Below are 12230 nucleotides of genomic sequence, written 5' to 3'. Positions count from 1 at the left end.
TCTCTACTCCCACCTCCAGAGAGAACGCTGTGAGCTGTTTGACAGATATTCTTCCAGAGATTTTCCATGCAGATATAGAAATATATGTAATTTTTAAATAGCAAAAAGACCACTTTATATATATTGTTCTGTGACTTGCTTGCCTTAAAATTTATTTTATATTTTGTTTCCTTTAACAATATGTCTTAAACATATTTCTCATTAACTTGCTTCCCCTAACAGTACGTCTTGGAGATATTTTCTCCTTGAGTTAGATGATAGGTAGGTAGGTAGGTAGGTAGGTAGCTCTTCTTATAGCCAGTGCATAATATTTAATGAATACATAACACATGTTTTTAAAATATCATTAAAATGGCACCTGGGGACGCCTGGGTGGCAGTTGGTGAAGCATCTGCCTTCAGCTCAAGTTGTGATCCCAGGATTCTGGGATCGAGCTCCATGTCCGGCTCTCTGCTCAGCGGGGAGTCTGCTTTTCCCTCTCCCTCTGTCCGCCGCTCCCCTGCTTGTGCTCTCTCTCTTCTCTGTTAAATTAAAAAAATTTTTTTTAAATGGCACCTGGGTGGTGCAGTCAGTTAAGTGTCCGCCTCTCAGTTTTGGCCCAGGTCATGATCTTAGGATCTTAGGATCTTGAGATCGAGCCCGGCGTCAGGCTCCGAGCTTAGGGTGGAGTCTGCTTAAGACTCTCTCTCCCTCTCTCTCTCAAATAAATTAATCTTTAAATATTAAAAATGAATGAAACTGAAACGTAAAACCAAGATACACAATGGGCCACAGATTTGAGGTACACAGAACAAGCCGAAGCCAGCAGGTCTGTGTTCATTCTGTAGCCCAACAGAGTAATTAGCCCTTTTTCAATATAGCTACAGGTATTTATTAATATACTAAAGTATTATTTCTCCACTCGCATCTATAAACAGAATTGAAGACCTTAATACTGCTATTAAGCCTATTTGGGGGGCTTCGAAACTAGAGCAGAACTAGGCTTTTGAAAGATATGAGTGATTCTTTTCTCTAGGACTCCTAAACTGATACGGGAGAGCCAGGGATGCGTGCTTCCATTTCTGTGAATCTTCAGGAAGCCTTCTGAACAGATTTAGCAGCCCGGCTAGTGTGGGCACAGTCCAGTGTGTTTAAACACAGCCGCAAGTAGAAAGCAGAGAACAGCCTGGGTTTACATTGCAGCTCTGGCTTGGGAAGCGGCCAGAGTTCTGGCCTGCGCACCACTCAGCTCCCACTGCTCAAGGCCACTGAACTAAATGTTGGGCTTGTACCCCTGTATCGTGCCTCTGTGGCCATCTCATGAATAATAATAGTTTCTGTTTAAGAGGAACCAGCTGAATTCCGAGGGTCTGTTCAGGCTTTCCTGGCCCCTGAAGCCCATCTGCCAGCTGAGACTGGCCTTGACGAGGAGCAGGTGTTCTGAAGGGTCAACTTGGCTCCTCCCAGAGCTGCAGAGCCCCTCAGCGGGGGTGGGGGGTGGGGGGTGGCCTGAGCCCCGGCTTGTGGGTAACTGTGAGTAGTAACAGCACCATCGTGGGCTCATGCTTCCCTTGAGGAGCCCCACAAGCATTTCTCTATCAATCTAAACAACTCTCTCAAGAATTTCCTATTACCCCTAATACAAATGAGGGAAGAGGCTGGAGTTGGGGGGGGGGTGTGCAGCAGGGGATGAAGTCATTTTTCCAAAGGAAGAGTCAAAGCCTAGAGTCTAAGCTAAGCATATGTGACACTGGCGAACTTTCCAGTGTACTGTGTGTGTGTACTATGTGTGTGCTATGTAACACACTATGGAAAAGGCTTTTCCTAGGCTAATTTGATCCTCCCAATAGCCCTACAAGATACCATATTTGCTGGTGAATATCAATGAGTGCTAAAAACATAGTGGGGTTACAACTGTTATAAATTTAAATCTAAATGAATAGGAGAATATTCCAACTGTGCCTCTGACCATCTGTGGTTGCTGTTTTTGTTAAGAAAAAAACTATTTCTATAATGTAAAACTAATCTTGGCTGTGATGCTGTATTATACTCAGCCATTAGGAGAGAGCATGAAACATCATTTTTAGCCTTCAGGACCCAGGCTCTTATCTGTAAAAGAGATAGGGTAGTTTGGGGATGTGTTTTAATAGGGAGGCCAGCTGTCCCGGTTTGCCTGGGGCTGACGAGTTTCCCAGGATGCAGGACTCCCCTTGCTAAAACTGAGCAAGTTCCAGGCACGCTGGGACAAACTGGGTACCCCAGTGTGACATGACACACGTCTCAGGTAGTACCATCATTCCGACTTCCGAGAGACAGGTAAGTCTGATGGAGCGACTCATCTGAGGTCTCCCATAGCTAGCTAGGGTGCAGCGGAGGTGGGACTCCAAGCTACTGTCTGCTGAACTTGAAGGACCATGTTCTTAAGCAGGATGTGACGGTGCCTCTCAGAACTATTTAGGACTATTGGGTTACATGTGACAGAAACATGAATACAGTGGTTAAGCAAACAAAGCCTTTCATTTTCTGCAGAGGCCCTACCATGTCATCAGGAACCCAGACTGCCATTTACAGCTTCCTGGCCAGAGCAGGATCCCTTGGCCCACCTCCATTTCAAAGGAATCTAGGAAAGTGAGTATTTTTGTTGGGCACATTGCTGTCTCCAATCAGACACCTCTTAATAAGGAAGGAAGGGGGAGTGGATATGGGGCAGAGGACTCGCAGCAGCTACCACATCCCCCAAGGCCACCACTGGGACTGAAGTGCTGCCCCACCCAGACCCCAGCTTCAGCACGCTCTCTCCAGTGGCCGCAAGTATGCGAGCTGGCAGTGCCTCCTTCCCAGGACGGCCACATCCAATGACAAGGCAAGGACAGGGATTGAAAACCCCGGGGAGAACCCCAAAGGGCCACCCAGCTTCAGTGCTCCCCACAAGGTCAGCTAAGGCCTCCTGACTACATCACAGCCCACATCTGCCTCCCCTGCTGCCTTCCCTTCTTCCATAGCATTGGCCCCAAGAACATTCCCCCTTATGCTTCCCGCATACATCCCTGTCTGAGTCTGCTCCTGGGAACCGACTTGCAGCAGAGGGCAAGCAAATCCTAGGGCCTGAGGCCTCTGCAAGTCTGGGCAGAAAAACTAGAGTCATTTACTTGAAAGGGATAATGTATCTATTGATCACAAATTTCTTCTATCACTGCCTTTGAGGCGTTTATTTTATTTTTAAAGATTTTTTTATGTATTTATTTGACAGAGACAGGCAGTAAGAGAGGGAACACAAGCAGGGGGAGTGGGAGAGGGAGAAGCAGGCTTCCCGCTGAGTGAGGAGCCCAATGCAGGGCTCGATCCCAGAACGCTGGGATCATGACCTGAGCCAAAGGCAGACGCTTAACAACTGAGCCACCCAGATGCCCCTGAGGGGTTTATTTTATTGTGGAAGTTAAGCACACAAGAAGCAATAGCAGAAACTTGATCCTGAACAGCCCAAAGCTGATTATAGAAAGCTGTTATGCCAAGATTTCCCATTTACTGATCACACACCAGGGGCTGGACACTGGGCTAAGCACACAACTGACATAGTCTTTATGTCTCACGAGATGTGTAAACATTTCTTATCTTCATTGTATAGGTAAGGGGACTGAGGCTCCGAGGTAGACATCCACCCAGGATCCCACTGTCAGTAGGAAGTGGCAGATCCAGGGCTGGAACATGGGTCATCTCTTCCAGCTCCCTTGGTGCCAGTCCGCTTCCTCTGTCCCCTTACCCCACCACCCTCATACAAGTGAATTAGCAGAACCTGAAACTGGGGGTATAGCTGGGTGGACTGTAGTCCAGGAAATGAACTCTGCTACAGACAGTCATGTTTCTAGCTCCTCTCCTTACTCTTCCCCCCCTTTTAAAAAGATTTTGTTTATTTATTTGAGAGAGAGAGCATGAGCAGGGAGAAGGGGTAAAGGGGGAGGGAGAAGCAGACTCCCCACTGAGCAGGGACCCAACCCAGGGCTCCATCCCAGGACCCTGAGATCATGACCTGAGCTGAAGGCAGACGTTTAACCGACTGAGCCACCCAGGTGCCCCTCTTCCCATTTTTTCCTGATGCAGCATTTCCAAGAAAGTAGGATCACCTTACAATGGGTTGTTTTTAGCCTGGGTTCTGAAACCAGCCTGAGAAAAAACCCCTTAAGTGTAGATGTTTATTAGGGAATGTGGTCCCAAGGAGCAGAAGTGAAGGACAGGAAAGGGGACAAAGGGGAGAGGGAAAGCTGCAGGGAAGATGCACACTGAACTGATATGGTGACCGGTTGCTCTAGCCAGGACCGCCTGAGAAACCTGAGACACATCTGAACGGTTCACCTGGAGGAACACTGGGGTGGGGGGGACATTTATGCCTCGTTTGCATCCTCTGCTCTTTGCCCCACACTTCTGGGTTGGACATGCATCAGTGCAGAGGGTTCGCCTGGGCACTCTGGCATCTGAGAAGTCCTGGGGCGGAAAGCAAGAGAATGAGATGCTGTCAAGTCCTGGACCCAGTCACCACGACAGTGGCCCACAAAGACATGAGGCCGAGAGGATGAGGAGTGGAGCAGGAGATGTGTTTGATGTGAGGGTGAGCCAGCATTCACTGAGTGCCTCAGTGTCTCAGGTACTGCGCTGTGCTTTATAAGCAAAACCTTCTTTCAGCCTCCTAGCCATCCTGTGGCTTACTGTCTCCCATTTTTAAGGTGGAGAAAGAAACTGACAGAAGTCCCCTGCCAAGGCCTCACAGCAGGGAAGGGCCAGAACTGGGAGTCAAAGCAGCCGACTCCTGAGCCCTTGCTCATAATCACTACGCCATCATAGTAAACGTTCTTCCCAGGCCCCACGTAAAGTATGTGTGTGGGCTTACTCGTACATGCTAAATCCATGTTCAAGGGATGCCTGGGTGGCTCAGTCGGTTAAGCTTCTGCCTTCAGCTCAGGTCATGATGCTGGAGTCCTGGGATCAAGTCCTGCATTGGGCTCCTTGCTCAGCGGGGAGCCTGCTTCTCCCTCTGCCTGATGCTCCGTCTGCATGTGCTCTCTCTCTCTCTTTGACAAATGAATAAATAAAATCTTTAAAATCAATCAATCCATACTCAATATTCCTCTCTGACATATGGACTGCACACTTGTGGCAGCACAAATCAAACCACGCCCCTCTTTGTTAAAACCCCTTGGTCCTCCCCTACCTTCTAGATTAAATCCAAGCTCCCTAAGGTTACTCACAATGCCCTTCATGCTCTGACTCCCACTTTCCTCCCCAGCTTTGTTACTTACAAGGCCAAAGGGCTTGTGCACAGATTGCCATTGTTGACGCATTTGTTGTGTACCTGGAAGAGAGGGAAAGGGTTAATGTCACCATGTGGGATGCCAGGTTTGCAGAATCTCTGAAGGGGACAGTCCTATCCAGAGCCCCCCACCCCAGCAAATCTTCCTCAGGACCTAGCAACCTCCCAGTCTTTCACTTTCTTCTCCTTCCCCATTTGTGTCTGGAGTTGGGTTTCCTGGAAAAGGAGCGAGCTTTGGAACCACACAGACGGAGTTCAAAACCAGTTCCACATCACTTCCCAGCTGTTAGAGCTTAGATGTGCCATCTGTACCTGGGGATGATACCGCCTGTGAGAGTGTACATAAAGCACCAGGCACGTGGGACACCTCTACAATTAGTACGGCCCCCAAGTTACTCTTTCTTTTAACTGCTGACAACCAAACCAGCTGGAGCCAGAATATGCCCCTGTCCATTAAGCCCGGAAGCCCATCTGGAGCCATAACAGTATGCTCCAGGCATAACTGTGAGACACAGTTACCTGGGCTCATGCCCTTCCCTTTGGGGGAGAAAAGAACTCGAATCTTCTGAGACCTGCCTTGGTGCCCAATGCCATATTTGACACCTTATATAAACATCTCAGCCATTCCCAAAGGGAAATTAAGCTCATAGCTCATCCTTCCCCCACGTTTCCTTCATTGTCTATATCTAGCCTCCATCTTTGTGCCTTCGAGTTACTGCCCGTTGCAAAAGGAGCAGCTGACCACAGAGTCCAGCGAAGGAATGGGAGTCATTGGCTTAGGTCCATTAGCCTAGCCCCTCTTTGGCCCCTAGAGAAGCTGAAGCAGCAGCCCAGGAAGTGACATGCACCTCGACAGAAGACAGATCCTGCCCTCAGTGCCTCAGCTTTAGGGAATTGCTCCCCTCCCTGTTCTGGGAGAGAGGGGTAAGATGCTCCTCCTCCATTCTCCCTCCTCCCCCATGGCTGGGGTGCTCCTGGCAGCGGTGCCTGGCAATGGCAAGTCCTCCTAGTCGGCAGCTGTCTGGCTTCCTCTTAGCTTGGGAGTCAAGCGTGTCTTGGTTAAGCACTCCCTGGGTGACAAATCCTTTCAGGAGGCTTTCCTCAAGCAGGCCAGAGATTGGGCTCCCGCAAGCCTGAAGTTTAACTGAAGTGTGCCGGGTGTGGATGTGAATGGGGAGCCACGCTGCCCTCTACTGGCAACTCGGCCGGGCCCTTGTTCTACAGTGTTTCCTCTCCCGGTTCCCCACTCCAGAGGAGGCCTCTTTCCCAGCAAACTGAAGCTCCCTCTGGTGGCCGAGGAGTCAACTCTTCTCTCCGCTTGCCTATATGGTAGTCCACGCTTATCCTTGAGGGACATCCGAAGACCCCGAGTGGATGCCTCAAACCACGGATAGTACCGAATCCTACATATACAATGCTTTTTCCTATACATACACACCTATGACAAAGTTTAACTTATAAATTAGGCACAGTAAGACATTAACGATATTAACTAATAATGAAATAAAACCATTGTAACAATATACTGTAATAAAAGTTCTGTGGATGAGGTCTCTTTCCTTCCTCTCTCCCTCCCTCAAAATATCTTATTGTACTGCACTCACCCTCCTTCTTATGATGATGTATGATAATAAAATGCCTACGTGATGAGATACAGTGAGGTGAACAATATAGGCACTGTGATGTAGTGTTAGGCTACTATTGACCTGATGATAACCCAGAAGGAGGATCATATGCTTCCCAACCACACACCACAACTGCTGATAGCTGAAACCATGGAAAGCACAATGGCAAATACAGGGGTGTGTGTGTTACTGTGTTGTCTTAAGGTTGTAGCAAATAGAAACACACTCTGTGTCTAGATGGTTTCACCCCAGCTGCCCTTTTGTCCCTCTGGTGACCCAGCTGTTCGGCATTCTCAACAACTGGCTCCCTAATGGATGGATTGATGACTGAATCGACCTTCGACTGATGGATCCTGATGGACTACTGTCCATCTGAAAAATTAACCCTAAATGACTGGCCGGTTGGCTGATTAAGTTTCTAAACCGCAAATCATTTGATTGACCTACTGGCTTTCTAAATGACCTAATAACACTAAATAACTAAATATCTGATAAGCTTGAACTGCCTGCCTGCTGATTCATCCATTAACCAGCTGAATGACTGCCCAGCAGAGGACCCACAGACTAACAGCCAGACTCCAAAACTAAGGGTAACAGAAGGATGGAAGGAGAGGCTGCCCCTTCCTCATGCCCTGACTCCTCTAGGGGCTTGGGGCCCTACTTTTCTCAGCTCTAGCACAACTTGAAAACTGCAGAGAGGGAAACCAGGAAACTGACCTTCTGGTCTACCTCTAGTGAGGTTCTTAACCAGGGACCAATAGATGGGTCTCAATTTTGTTTTCAAAATAGTATGGATATATAGCTGTGTTTATCTGAGAAGAGAGTTCACAGTTTTCATTGGATTCTTAAGAGTCCAGCACATACATACATGTTCAGAACTACTGCTCTGGGAAAACCCTCAATAAACATTCAGATAAGCAAAACCCTTACCTGAATTCAAAGCCCTTTTATCTCTCCCATCAGGCCAGGGTAGAAGGAAGATAACTAGGAGAAGTCAGAGTCATAATGGACATGGATGTAGTAGAAAGGATAAAGACTGAGCTGTGTGTGACGTTTCCAAAGAGAAGACCAAAGAATCAGCATGTGTCCTTTTAGCCTGGAGGTCACACTTAGCCCAAGATAGCAGGGCATCCTCAGCTCTGGGCATTTATCAGGGCTCTTGTCTGGGGCATGTAGTATATGTGAGTATATGATCATGAGTAGCTATATGGCCGTGTGTATTTACACACCAAATGTGCTCATAAGGGTGGGTATAACAGAGCTATATGGCTATATGAATGAGTGTCCTTTGGGTCAAAGCATGCATCTGAATAGTTTGGCGAATAAATTTGCACATATGCTTGCTCAAGGACCCCTTGAGTGTTTTTTTGGAGTTGAGACAGATTAGGAGTAAGAATTTCACAAAGTGAGATCATCTGTAGACATGATAGCAGCCCACACCAGGAATCTGGGAATCCTCAACTCCTCCCTCAACCCTAAGCCCTCACCATCCACTTCAGTCCATACTGCCACTGCCACCATGAGCTTCTATATATATAAAGATTATTTATTTGTCACAGAGAGAGAGCACAAGCCTGCTTTTCCCTCTGCAGAGGGAAAAGCAGGCTCCCCACAGAGCAAGGATCCTAGTGTAGGACTTGATCCCAGGACCCTGTGATCATGACCTGAGCAGAAGGCAGCTGCTTAACCAACTGATCCACCCAGGCATGCTCCACCATGAGCTTTTATCACATCTCCCTGGACAACAGCTCGGTCCTCAATGCCCTCCCCTGGCGACCCTTCCCAACCACAGCCACAGTGACTAAATAAAATGAAATTAGGGGCATAGCCCACCCCTGACTGAAAGGGAGAACACCTTTAGACTGTCGGAGGACAACGCCATCTCCTCAGTAACTCAAAGGTCCTTTCAAGGTCATTGCCTGATCACTGGGGTCTCTGGTCTCTCGAGACCCCAGAATTTAGACCGCATGGCCTCAGCCAGGCCTAAGCCACACCCGAAGGTTTTGCCTCTGATGCCTCTTCCTCCAGGCCCTAACGAGCTGCCTCCACGTCTAGGCTTGGAGATTCTCACAAACCGTTGTAATTGCTCAGTTACCGCTTACAATAAAACTGACAGAAGACCCACGCCCGTTCTAACCCGGGACCCCTCTCCGTGGGACAACGAGCCAAAAGAGGACGCAGTACCAAGGCCAGCACGACACAGGCATACACGTCTCTTTCCCGCGCCGCAGAACAGGAGCCACAACGTGAAAACAGAAATGCGCATGCGCAAAGTAACAGTAGGAACTACGACTCCCAGAATCCTTCTGACAGAGACTTCATTTCCCAGAAAGGGCCCGGGGGTCCCCACCCCGGAACTGCGCTTCTTTTCGAAAGCTAAGGTGGGGGGCGAGTCTGGCAGTGCAAATGGTTTCAGAATGGGTAGAATGGAGCGAAGTTTAGCATTTGCCTCCAGAGGTCGTTCGTGAGTCAGAGAAACCGGGACTTTGGAAGAAAAGGACCTGGCCACAGCCCTTACGCGCTTCTCCCTTCAGTGTTCCGGTCCCTCTGCGCGTCCGTCTCAGCCGCGCGCTCCCCCTGCCTGCTCTGGTTTTGCCTGCCTGCGGCTGCTCCAAACTCTCTGCCCACCTCCGGGCGTTTTCTGAAGATAAAGCCCTACAGCTATGCAGTCCTGGATACCCCTTGTTCCCTGCATTGTCTGTCTTCCGCCGGGAATTCATACTGGATGGAATTCTTTTAACAACTTTGAACGTTTCTGCCAAATCTTAGTTGGTCAGTATTCCGTTATATCTGCGTAACAGCATCTTAAAGAATATGTAGTCCGTCTCAGCCCAGTTGGTTAGAAGACAGGGGACATCGAGGAGAAAATATTCGTGAGATATGTAAAAGACTAATAATCCAAATATAAATCAGTAAGACAAAGGCAACTCAATTGAAAAATGGACAAGGCATAAGAACAGGCAATTCACAGAATCAGAAATACAGTTTTTAAAAAAAGGTTTACTAGTAATCCAGAAAATACAAGATAAAACAGCAGTAAGATGTCACTTTCACACACACAAAAAGGCTATCAAATAGTTAAAAAGAGTAATAGGGCTTCTGACATAAAGCCCATCCATAGAATTTAATGTTATTGTGAGTGTAAATTGGTACCCGTTTTTCGTAGGCAATTGAGCTGTGTTAATCACTATTAAAATGTCTGCATTCCCTTTGAGGTGGGGAGGAGCTGATGAAAAGTGGGTGAGGCCAGGGGACGCTAGACGTAGTGGGAGGGGCTAGGGGACAAGGCGTAGTGGGTGGGGCTGGCGTAATGAGCGTAAAAGGAGGGAGAGAGGAGTGGAATGTGAAGAAAGAGATCTGTAGAACCGGGAGTGATTCAGAAGGACAGGGATTGATAGGGAAGGGGACTAAGGCTTGGAGAAACTAAGAGGCACTTGAAAGGATGGGGGGTAATGACAACAAATGGCAGTAGGAGGATTAAGAGGGATTAGAAACGAAGAAACTTGACGAGAGGGACAGGCAGAGATTAGGACGGTAAAATGGAAACACGTGCCTTTCAGTGAGTTGACCTCGAGCCACTGGCATTACACCTGCTAACATGGAACAAGGGCCCTGTGGAAGAATGTTAGCAAACAGGAAACGCTGACTTTCAGAGGGCTACTAACTGTGCCTTGCAGTGTTCTTTTACTTCCTCTCGTCTTGGCTCTGTTAGCACATTGTAATTTTTTTTCTAAAAGCAACCTGAGGGGGCGCCTGGGTGGCACAGAGGTTGGGCGTCTGCCTTCGGCTCAGGGCGTGATCCCGCGTTGTGGGATCGAGCCCCACATCAGGCTCCTCTGCTATGAGCCTGCTTCTTCCTCTCCCACTCCCCCTGCTTGTGCTCCCTCTCTCGCTGGCTGTCTCTGCCTCTGTCGAATAAATAAATAAATACATACATACATACATACATACATGCATGCATGCAACCTGAGATCTTAAATAGACTCCTGAGTCCGAAACCTCTGATGGTGAATGGCTTGTATCTTCCTCATGTGATCCTCAGGTACAAAATAGACATTCAGCTGCTTCAAGTAGATATTTACTTTGTCACTCCTAAAACTCGGGGAAATGCCCTAAATCCTGGTCGTGCATGAACGATGGCTCTCTCTCTAGTAGAGTGGTATGCATCAAGGGGTGCAGATCCCAAGACTCTTCCACTTCTTTCTTGGTTTGAGGCAAGCTTTCTTTGAGGAAGTAGAGGGCCCTGTGGTCACTGGCTTTTTCTGTGGTTCATGCCGTTTTCCACACAGTGAATCACAGGGCACGCAGACAGCAAGAATCGACAAAGGGGGGGCGCCTGGGTGGCACAGCGGTTAAGCGTCTGCCTTCGGCTCAGGGCGTGATCCCGGCGTTGTGGGATCGAGCCCCACATCAGGCTCTTCCTCTGTGAGCCTGCTTCTTCCTCTCCCACTCCCCCTGCTTGTGTTCCCTCTCTCGCTGGCTGTCTCTATCTCTGTTGAATAAAGAAATTAAAAAAAAAAATTAAAAAAAAAAAAAGAATCGACAAAGGGAGAGGGCTGTAAAAGGCTGATTTGTGTCCCTAAAAATTCATATGTAAGAATGTGACTGTATCTGGAGATAGGACCTTTAAAGAGGTGTTTAAGTTAAAATGAGACCATTTTAGGCGGCTCCTAATCCAATGTGACTGTTCTCCTTATATGAATAGTGAATTTGGACACACAAACCCACCAGGGATTTGCACACACAGAGAAAAGGCCATGTGAGGACATGCAGGAGGGCAGCCATCTGCAAACCAAGGAGACCAGCTTCAGAGGACACCAACCCTTGCTGACATCTTGATCTTGGGTTAACATCCTCCAGAACTATGAGAAAATTAATTTTTGTTGTTTAGACAACCTAGTCTGTGGTGTTTTGTTATGCCATACCTAGAAAACTAATACAGGGGCCTTCACTGGCCTTGGAAAATAAAAATTCATGCAAGTCCTCCAGTTAACTATTACTGGAAACTATCTGGAAGTGCTTCCTTTGAGTATGGAAGAAGCCCCCGCTGCACTCCCACACACAGTTACTTTTTGTTCAGGAAATGTGGCGCTTGCTCTTATAGGGCCTTAAAAGTTCCCAGGTGTTTTACGGGGTCTTCCAGCACAAGGGTCAAGAAAGAGTTCTTGAAACTTTGTATGGTGCAACTTAGTAAGTTTATTTAAGTAACATGGGACAGGACCCATAGACAGTAAGGACTATACTTTTTGCTGTATGAAGCTGGTGTTTATATGCTTAGTGCTGGGGGTGGGAGTGCAGGGAGTATTAGATCATAAATGTTTTCT

General features: G+C 47.9%; 1 long non-coding RNA gene across 1 annotated transcript; it reads right to left on the bottom strand.

Annotated features, from left to right (window-relative positions):
• Window positions 1–462: 462 nt before the first annotated feature.
• Window positions 463–9150, bottom strand: LOC109490570. Its single transcript, XR_002143895.2, has 3 exons — window positions 9091–9150; window positions 5271–5323; window positions 463–521 (listed from the first exon to the last, which is right to left on the bottom strand). It is a non-coding gene; the product is annotated as an uncharacterized LOC109490570 (long non-coding RNA).
• Between the last annotated feature and the right edge of the window lie 3080 nt (window positions 9151–12230).

Source organism: Ailuropoda melanoleuca, chromosome 6, assembly GCF_002007445.2.
Source record: "Ailuropoda melanoleuca isolate Jingjing chromosome 6, ASM200744v2, whole genome shotgun sequence".
Classification (NCBI taxonomy): Eukaryota; Metazoa; Chordata; class Mammalia; order Carnivora; family Ursidae; genus Ailuropoda; species Ailuropoda melanoleuca.
This window is presented reverse-complemented; position numbering and strand designations above follow the sequence as displayed.